The 9,613-nt window shown below is 47.0% G+C and overlaps 1 protein-coding gene across 1 annotated transcript in view; it reads left to right on the top strand.

Annotated features, from left to right (window-relative positions):
• Positions 1–236: 236 nt before the first annotated feature.
• Positions 237–9,613, top strand: part of C8a (complement C8 alpha chain) — a 66,234-nt gene continuing 56,857 nt past the window's right edge. The window contains exon 1 of the mRNA XM_031376825.1: positions 237–276. The gene's annotated coding sequence lies outside the window, so the exon portion shown is untranslated. The remainder of the gene's footprint in view (positions 277–9,613) is intronic.

Genomic DNA, 9,613 nt, shown 5'->3' with positions numbered 1-9,613 from the left:
AAAGTTCCCCGTCTTCTCGCCAGTCGCCTGGACAAGCTGTGCCCTTGCTAGGCAGAGGGCTGATGTAATAGGACACTGTGGCATTCTCTGGACACAGCAGTGCAAGCAGCCTCTGAGGAACGTAGAGTCTTGAAGCACGAAGCCCGGGGGACGGGTGGCTTGCAGACATGTAACAAACGTCTAGGATCCTAGGGGTCCAGGCAGGGGTCCAGAATCGAGGATAAGAGGCCAGTTCTACAAGGAAAGCCCCCACGAGGTCTGCCGCAAAGCCACACAGTAAGGAAAACACTGCAGAGAGCGGCTGAGCCTTGCCTTTCTGAGGCAGTGAAGCTGAGATTTGGGGCAAGCGATCTTCAGGCTGTGCACAGCAGCCCTCTTACAGATTGCTAAATACGAGATGGGCTAAGTATGTCTGTGCGTCCGCGTGTGTCTGTGTGTGGCCATCACAGGTGGTCAACAAATAACCAGCTTTCTTCCTGGAAAAGGTCTTACGTGTTTCTAAATACAGTTACAAATATATTGGGCTTCTGCATTTTTCACAGATTCTGAGTCTGTGGTTTAGGCGCCTAAGGATTTGTTTTGAAGTCCTAAATGGGGAGGAGGGTGATGGTGGACCCACCTGGGCGTGCGGCTCTAGTCCTATCTCTTGGCTCTAAAGAGGACATCTTGTTAGGGGTGTGAGGATTTGGCCGCTTAGCTGAACTGAGAAGTACTTTTTCCCACGAATGGCGAAGAAAGGTCCAGACAGTGGGAATGGGAGCAATGCAGAGATTTCTCACCCAGCTGGGTGGGGAAGGAAGGTTTTCTTATGTAAGCCATCTAGTCTGTGGCATTCTGTCACAGAGGCCCGGATAGACCAAATAAGCTAGAATCCAAGGAACTTGGAGGAGAGAAGCAGTAGGTAGAAGCATGGTTGGCAGACATGTTGCAAATGTCCAGAGGTCAAGGATGCCAAGGTAGAGGTCCAGAATGAAGGAAAGGGGGTTAGGTGGACAAGAAGGCCCCGATGCAAGGTTTGCTGTGAGGCTCCATGCTGGAGCAGCACAAGTCTCACAGAGTGGGCCGACCAATCAGCTCTTCTGGCTCTTAGTTGTCCATGTGATCACTGTGTTTGACCATGTTCAACCTCTAGACATCATATTCATCTCAACAACTTATTCTCGGCTTCCTCCCCTACCTTTCCATCTTCCTTAGACTGTCTCTGTGCACAGGAAGGCCGAGTTACAGAGAGAGAGAGAGCCAGGGCCAGGGCACTGCTGGCAGGTTCTAGTTGAGAAGTTCTAGGGTGAGATCCCAAGGTGAGGTAAGATGTTCACAGTATCACTCCTGCCTCCTCCTATTGTGCTGCGGGTCATAGGCAGTCCCTGGGTCTCTGCCTCCTTGTACTTCATCATGCTTTGGCTTTGGAGTATGACAGAAACCCCTCTGGTGGTAATGGCACCGGTTCTTCCCGGTTCCCTCCACCCTGTCTATACCTCCCTGGGAGGTTTTGTTCTTAACCATTCTCCTTTTGAACCCCGAGGGTGAATTATTATTTTTTTTTACCGAGGCTCAACTTTTATTTACTTCTTTGTACATGCTTATTTATTGTCTTGTTTGAAAAGAAAATTTTAGCTTACTAATACTGTATTAAATGGGAAACCCTGTAAGTTAAAACAATGAGAAGATGTGCAGGAAAGGCACACGCTGGAAGTAAAGGTGAAGCCAAGACACTTGCCTGGCATCATAACCTCTCCCACTGATCATCAGCAAGACACAAACAGGTCCCCTGGCTTTCCCAATGCTTAGATAAAGCACGGCATTGACTCAGTTTAGAGTCTATAAGATACAACTAACCCAATTACCGCACACACTTTCACCTGTATGGAGCCTGGAGCTTTGGCAGAGTTCCCTTTGTTATAATGAGGAGTCTTATGCAGATAGCACCAGGAAGAAGAGGCACACTGGAGGGGGCGACGGTGCAGATGCTCTTAGCAAAAGGGACAGAAGGTGCTCCTGGGAATCCTAGAATAGTATTACATGTAACCAGACCTGCCATCAAGGCATGCAGGGATTCCAGAGGTATCAGCTTCAATGTTTGCTGGATCTGCACCCAGCACAATTGGCATAATCCACCAGAAGCTTATTATTGGCATTTCTCTGCTTCTCTTTCTGCCAATGATGAGCTTTCTCCGATGCCTTTGGCCCTTCTCAGAGCTCTAGTTACTCAGCTTTTCACGTTGTCCTGATTTTGTTTGCATACAGCTCCAGGTTATTGAGGGTCGCCGTTCTACCTAATAGCCATTTTTCTGAACAGCCAGCCTCCCTTCTGCAACTAATAACTAGGTTCTCAGAGTGCAGCTAGGACAAGTTGCCCATGTTTGGGTAGAACTGACCATGAGAGGCTACATGATATTAGCCTTTGGTAAGGTTGCCTAGCCTCTGCCAGGACAGAAGTGTTACTTGCTGCTCATGATGGCTCAGGGGCTGTGGTACAGTACGGAGTTTCCTCTGGTGAAGGGACAGATCCATGTGGGCTATGCATTTGGACTCCACAGTGTCATTCTTTTCATAAAGATGGTTGCATAACTGAAAGCATATGCTTATTTTGCTTGACTGGTGTTCCCTAGACATGTCCCCCATGACTCAGTTCTCTGTAAAGAACTGGTCCACTCCAGTCTTGATACCAGGACCCCGACAGCAAGGGCTCAAGGAGTAGAAGTTTGAGTTTGGTGAAACTGTTCAACCCAAAGCACACCAGAAATGGCACTGGGGTGTGCAATGCACTGGGGTGGGAAAGAGAAAAGTACCCCCCGTGGCTCAGCATAGCACAGCATCCTGGTAACAAGCGAGGGCCACCTGACCCAGGATCTGGGAGTCCCGAAACTAGCTAAGTACATCTAGCGGTCTGTCGCGTGAACTCCTTTGGGGAAGAGAGACTTCAGTGAAAATTGCTGATGGCTAAACCAAAGTTCTAATTCCTCCACATAGCCATGGATGCCCTTGGACCAATCTCCAGATGACTGAACTTGTTTCTACAAATATGAAGCATGGACAGTAAGATCTGCCTTAAGAATCTGTGGCATGAAATCATGGTTAGGCGGTTGGTTACTACTAAGTCCTAGTGCCGATGAATTGACTCTGTTTAATGGCAACCTTTGTTGGAGGGCTGCTAATATTTGCTAATATTTGTACTAGGACTTGGGCTTCTAACAACATGAGAGAAAAGCGATCTATCGTAGCGATCCCGGGAAACCAAGCCACCTAGGAGGAGGCAGCCGGGGCGCCTCTGGAAGGCAGGGCTCTGTTAGCCAAAGCTGGGGCTGGGGCTGTGTGCTTCTCGCAGCTCTGTTGGGTGTGGGTTGAATAATCTATGGTGAGGCCCAGATTCGAAAATAAATTTTTTAAATAGGCATCCATACAAGAAGAGATAAGAGCTCTCCCTGGGGGCACAGCAGGCTGGAAAGTGTTCTCTTGCGTGAAGGCAGGAGAATGGCTCAGTCCATCACGGCATAACCCTGCCTCTGAAATCCTGGAGGGGTGAGGGCAATCCCAGGCAACCTTGATCTCCTAGTCCGGTCTCCTGGATCTTACCCCTCCCCTGCTCGTCTGAGAGCCTTTGTTCAGGTGAGGATTCTACCTCACTGTCTGAGAAGGCTGCAGACGGAGGCTTATGCCTGGTCTTTTTTTTTTCTTGCTTGCTTGCTGGGGGTAGACACTGTTCTCAGTCAGCCTGTGGGGGCATCTCTCTGGTGGGAGGGAGGGAGCCCCTGCTCGGTTTTGTTGCCAGGCAGGGGCTGAGGCTGAATTGTCTTGCAAGAGCAATTGAAGCCTACCTTGGCTGGAGTCAGTGAGGTTGTAAAATCACTTCCCTGAGGCACTCCAGCACCCAATTTGGAGATGAGTGGGGATTTACATGATTCAAGGGAATGTTTCTTTCCTGTGTCAGGGCTCAGTCAGTCGTGAAGGGGGAATGTGTGAGCAAAGCTTAGCAGCTGTTGGAGCCTGTTCGTCTCTGGAGGGCTAGCAGAGTGGAGGCCAAAGGGACTGAATCTTTTAGGGGGTTGGGATGCAGCTGCTCCATAGTGACCCTCAGAGCTCAGGCTCTCTCTCTCTCTCTCTCTCTCTCTCTCTCTCTCTCTCTCTCTCTCTCTCTCTTCATTAGGAGGTTGTGTGGAGAAAACTCCTCAGGCTAAACCCACCATGAAAAAGATACACTCAAGACTTATTCTGGACTCTGTATTACGTTGTTGCTTTCCTAACAATTCCTCCCCAGATCTCTACAATGCCTCTAAGAAGTAAGTATTGCTATCCCATGTACAGATGAGGCAACTGAGGCTCAGGGAAGTCTAAGGAGGGAGAGGTGGAGGGAGAGTTACCCAACTGACTCAGCCAGTGCCCTACTGCCTGGAGCGCTCTAGGATTGACACCAGAGATGCTCCTTTCCGAACACCTATCACTGAGAAGAATACGAGCCAGTGAGATTGCTTTGCACTTCAGGACTCTTAGGATTGGACGAGGCACAGGTTCCTTGGGGAGCTGAGGGCTAGGAAAGGTCAGAGTCTACTACACGGCCTCTAGTGTAGACAGAAGAGCTAGGTGATGTTTATAACCACACTGAATTCAGATCTAGGCCAGTCTACTGGCCCGGTGCAGAATCTATCCTTTCTGAGCCTCAGTTTCTTCGTGTGTTCAGAGATTGTTATAAAAACCTAGGGCTGGTTGTCAGCATAATGGCCTTGCCCTGCAGAACAGGCTCCAGAAGTTTCAAGATGGCCACTCTTTCGATTATTTACTATGGCATAGCTGACCAAGCCACTATGACCACAGCATCATGGTTTAAGACAAGAGCCACCATTCATTTTGCTCATAAAACCTTAATTTGGTCAGGCTCAGCAGTATAGTCTGAACCCCTGCTCTAGGCAGCACTAGCTGGAGACGCCTCTGGGGATCTACCTACATGGCCAGCCAAAGCTCCCTGGAAGTTCCTTTCCATATGGGACAATCTATGGCTCCCATATAACAACCATGGCTGGGATGGATGACTGACAATTCCCAAAGACAAGAGATGAAAGAAGCTAGTTTATTAAGCTTTGGCCTCCTAGGTTGAGGGAGAGGGCATATCAGGGAGGAATATGAATGGGTTTAGTAATCATGCTTTAAGAGAACCACAGTGGCCTGCCCTCTGACCACAATTCCTTCGCCTTTCCTCCCCAGGCCTGCCACCCTCACCACTTCCTGGCAACCACAAAGCCTCATCCCAGTGTTGGAAGGCTTGTGTTCAAGGTGCAGGATCCTGCCGTCAATCAGGCCAGACTGCCAATGGGGCTCCCTGAGTGCAATGTCTGAGACAAAGCTCTTTCTGGATCAGCAGTCCTGTGAACTAGAAAGACAGATCATTTGCATGCACAGCCAAAGACAGGAGAAACACTCAGAGGAGGACAGCTATGGAGTCTGGCTTGCCTGTCAGAGTCCAGGGCAGAGGCTAGACAAGACTTCCTTATAGGAGCCTAGCACTGCCCATGGACCGAGCAGGCACTTTGTCCTAGGACAAGGCTCTCCTTCAAACCTTATCCCTGTCCTTGAGTGTAGGAGACCGTAGGGATGTCACTCAGGACTCCATTCGCGTCTCCTTAAGATAAAATAATAATTTTTACTTTGTTGGACTTGGGATGTTGAAATGAAGCATTGTGTTTGAGATTGTTCAGCAAAGTGTAGGGTATGAGTGGCATCTCTATGACCAATTGAACATAATGATGTTTATTTTGTGGAGTGAATACAAGACCTAAAATACATGAAAGAGATCTGTGAACTGTACAGTTTGGGGGAAAATAATACATATTTTTGTGTCTTTTGTTAACACTGGCTGCCGCCTAGTCATACTCCAGCACCAGAAAGGTGGGGACCCCCTGCACTGGAGTTGAGGATAGCTCATGCCTGTGGCATAAACTGTGGAAGAGAAACCACTGTCAGGAATTGACCAGACTGAATCTTTGTCATTCCCTTTGCTTTTCTCTTAAGTCACCAGATTCCATCCACAGGAGAGCACACTCAAATGGTGGTGAACCATTGTGTGGTGTGTGTGTGTGAGTGTGCGTGTGTGAATGATGTCTTACATGGATCATAGCAGAAGTATGTGGGTCATAGGACAACTTTAAGTCTTTCCATGTTGTTTGAGTCAGGGTCTCTTGCCATTTTTTTTCTGACTATAGCTAGCTAGCTAGCCCATGGGTTTCTGGCATTCTCCTGCTCCCCCCTTCCATCTCCTGGCAAGAGAACTGAGGTTACATATGTTCTTGCTAACATGTCCAGTTCTTATATAGGTTTTGGTGAGTCCAGTTCATGTCCTCATGCTTGCAAGATGAACAATTCTATCTACTGAGCCTTTTCCTGCCTAGACAAGGTTTCTGAGAAGACTGTCAAAGCAGGTGAGGGCACTTCCACATGTCAGGCTCTTACCCAACAGTGTCCAGAAGCACAAAAGGAAACACAGGCCTCCCCCAGCCCCCCCCGTCCGTCCATTTCATCAAAGTGATCATCTTAAGAAGTAGCCAGTGGGCTAGAAAGATGACTCAGCACTTAAGAGCCCTAACTACTCTCCCAGAGGTCCTGAGTTCAATTCTCAGCAATCACATGGTGGCTCACAACCATCTATAATGGGATCCGATATCCCCTTCTGCTGTGTCTGTAGACAACCACAACGTACTCATAAAAATAAAATTTAAAATATATAAATCTTAAAAAAAAATAACCAGAAAAATCCCTCTGCTTCTCACCAGCTAAGGCTACGTCATATGTCCCTTTCCAAATAAGTTCCAGCATGATATTTCTTATAAAAATAAGTAATTCTCCCTTGGGTTTAAATATCACTACTAGGAAGAAGTACTACACTAGAAGGACGACACTCAGGTTAAGAGTAATCCAACAACAAAAAAAAGGGGAGTAAGGGAAGATAGGGAAAAAGGACCCATCTTTGCATTTTCTGGCTAACTCGGTTCCTCTAACATGATTGCAAATTTTACATAATATAGTGTGTGCAGGGCTTGAGGGCTGCATCAGAACTGTAGTCAGTAAATTAAAAGCATTTGCAGTGAGGAATTTCACAATGCTGTTAACAGCATGCTATAATTACTATTGGTAATTGGCTATTACTAATACTTAGACAGAGCACACTAAGTGCCAGTCACCTTTCTAAGTGCCTTAAACACACTAAATCATTATCATCTGCTGCTCGTGAAGGCGAATACAGACAATGTTTTGATATTCATGCCTTTGTAAAGATTTACTTATTTTTATCTTATGTGTTTAGGTATTTTGTCTGCATGTATGTCTCTGTGCCACATGTACGCAATGCTGTCGGAAGCTAGAGTCCCCTGGAACTGGAGTTACAGATAATTGTGAGCCTCCATATGGGTGCTGGCATTGGAAACCTGTCCTCTGGCCTGGGCTTGCTCACTGTGATGACAACAGGAAGATTTCTCTTTGGGGGTGACCTGCTATGTAGTAAAAAAGCCCTGACTAGATGCCCGAGTGAAGAGAGTCCACATACAGAAAGACCAGGGAAGGCAGGGTTGGGCCATCTTGGATGTTTTAATCTCAGTCGAGCTTTCTATCAAATGAAGCCTGTTAGCAACCTTTATCAAATCTTTATAAACAATGAAGCAGCATCCTCAGCTGCTGGGTTCTAGGGTGGTTTGTTACACAGCAGTGAAGCAGAAATAGTTGTTTCAACAAATGCGTGCAAGTTCCTTGGACAGTTTTCATGAGAAATTTTATTATTTGTGATTAGTGAGAAAAGATCAAGTCGTAATCGTGAACCTGGACATTTCATTCACTCATCTGACAGCTGTAATATTGGCTACCTGCTTTGCCTTAGGCTGTGTTCTTGGTGCACAGACATTGCAAGGGGGAAATGTGATACTTTGTAATTTATGACCAAAGTTCACCTTCTTTGATGCTGCTTTGACCAGATCAGTAGTAATCCTAAATGTATCACTTTTTTTCTTTTCTTTTCTTTTCTTTTCTTTTTTCTTTTTTTTTTTCCGAGACAGGGTTTCTCTGTGTAGCCTTGGCTGTCCTGGAACCCACTCTGTAGACCAGGCTGACCTCGAACTCAGAAATCCGCTTGCCTCTGCCTCCCAAGTGCTGGGTATCATTTATTATTTCAAAATTTACTATGTATTTTCTTCATCTAAATCTGATGTCACTACTTTTGCAATGCCCTAAGCAGGACCCATTCATAGACTTGGAAGTCAGACTAACCTAGTCTTAAATCTTCTCTTCCTTCTTTACTGCTTTGGACCTCAGTTTCTTTGTGTTTGGATTTGGTTTACGAATTCCCACCTAAAGCTACCGAAAAGGTTATAGGAAGACCACCAGCGCTTGATAATGTCTGTGCCTTTGTTTCTGCCTCCCAGGAGGACGCAGATACCACAAGCAGGATACATGACAGGCCATCACCTTGGTGGTCTTTGAGTGAGGAAGTGTGGCCAGGCTCTGAGCAAGCAGGGGAGAGGCCACCTGCATCAACCTAAGTGGAAACCCTGGACAGGAGACAGCTAACCAAGGGACAGAGGGTTTGCTCAGCTGCAGAACTGACTTTGCTTTTCCTTGCTGCTCATTTCCAATGAGGATTTCCCAAAGGACCACCCAGATTGGCCAGAGCCACTTAGAATGCTGAATCCCTTCCTGGAGAATAGGTCTTTAATTTCTACTGTAATGAGCCAGACATTGACTCTTCATCCCACGTCCTTAAATGCAAACACAGAGCTCACTTGGAGGTGGATAGCAGTAGGCATGAATTAGCCCATCCAGTGTACAGCCTTTGATTGAGACCAATTACTTAACCCAGCCCCACTTCATTTCCAGTGGAAAACCTACCACTAATGTCTTCGACTGCAGCCAGGAACTGATGAGGCAATCAGGAGGAAAACAGATATAATAGACACGGGAGCTCACAAAGGGTAGGAGAGGAAGTGGGGAAGGCAGTGGGTGGGATATGTTCATTCACTGTCTGCAGACTGTGCCACATACTGGGTTGGGTGTCTTTTAGGCATTTGCACTGAGAAATTAGAGTATTGTGGCACACACACACACACACACACACACACACACACAGAGAGAGAGAGAGAGAGAGAGAGAGAGAGAGAGAGAGAGAGAGAGACAGGCAGACAGAGAGAGACAGAGAGACAGAGAGACAGAGACAGAGGCAGAGAGCACATCCCCGCAGTGCCAGCGGACCGGCACATAAAGCTGTATGCTTGATGACCATGCTAATACGGAGTAGTAAGCTTCTGTGAAGATGTATGTTTGCTGTGGCCAAGGTGTCTAGGTGTGGACTTCTCATACTCTATCTTCCTCGGATGGTTTCTTCATCAGACCTGAGTTTTCTGCCCTCTTCCCTGTCGTCAGTACTTGAAGAAAATTTCCCATAGAGAGAGAATGGGAGTCACTACTGCTTCAACAAGGCAGAAACTGCTGTTCAGGTGCCCAGGTGTGAGCAGATTCCCTTATTTGGTGTTTAATCTTGTCCTAGTAGGAAAGCATTATTTCATCTGTTTTACAGATGACGAAGCCAAGGCTAGGAGATAGTAAGTGGTGAGCGGCACTTTCTGACCTAAGGCTGCTTTCTCCC

Source organism: Mastomys coucha, unplaced genomic scaffold, assembly GCF_008632895.1.
Source record: "Mastomys coucha isolate ucsf_1 unplaced genomic scaffold, UCSF_Mcou_1 pScaffold18, whole genome shotgun sequence".
Taxonomy (NCBI): Eukaryota; Metazoa; Chordata; class Mammalia; order Rodentia; family Muridae; genus Mastomys; species Mastomys coucha.
The sequence above is the reverse complement of the archived record's forward strand: the minus strand, read 5'-3'. Positions and strand labels throughout refer to the sequence as shown.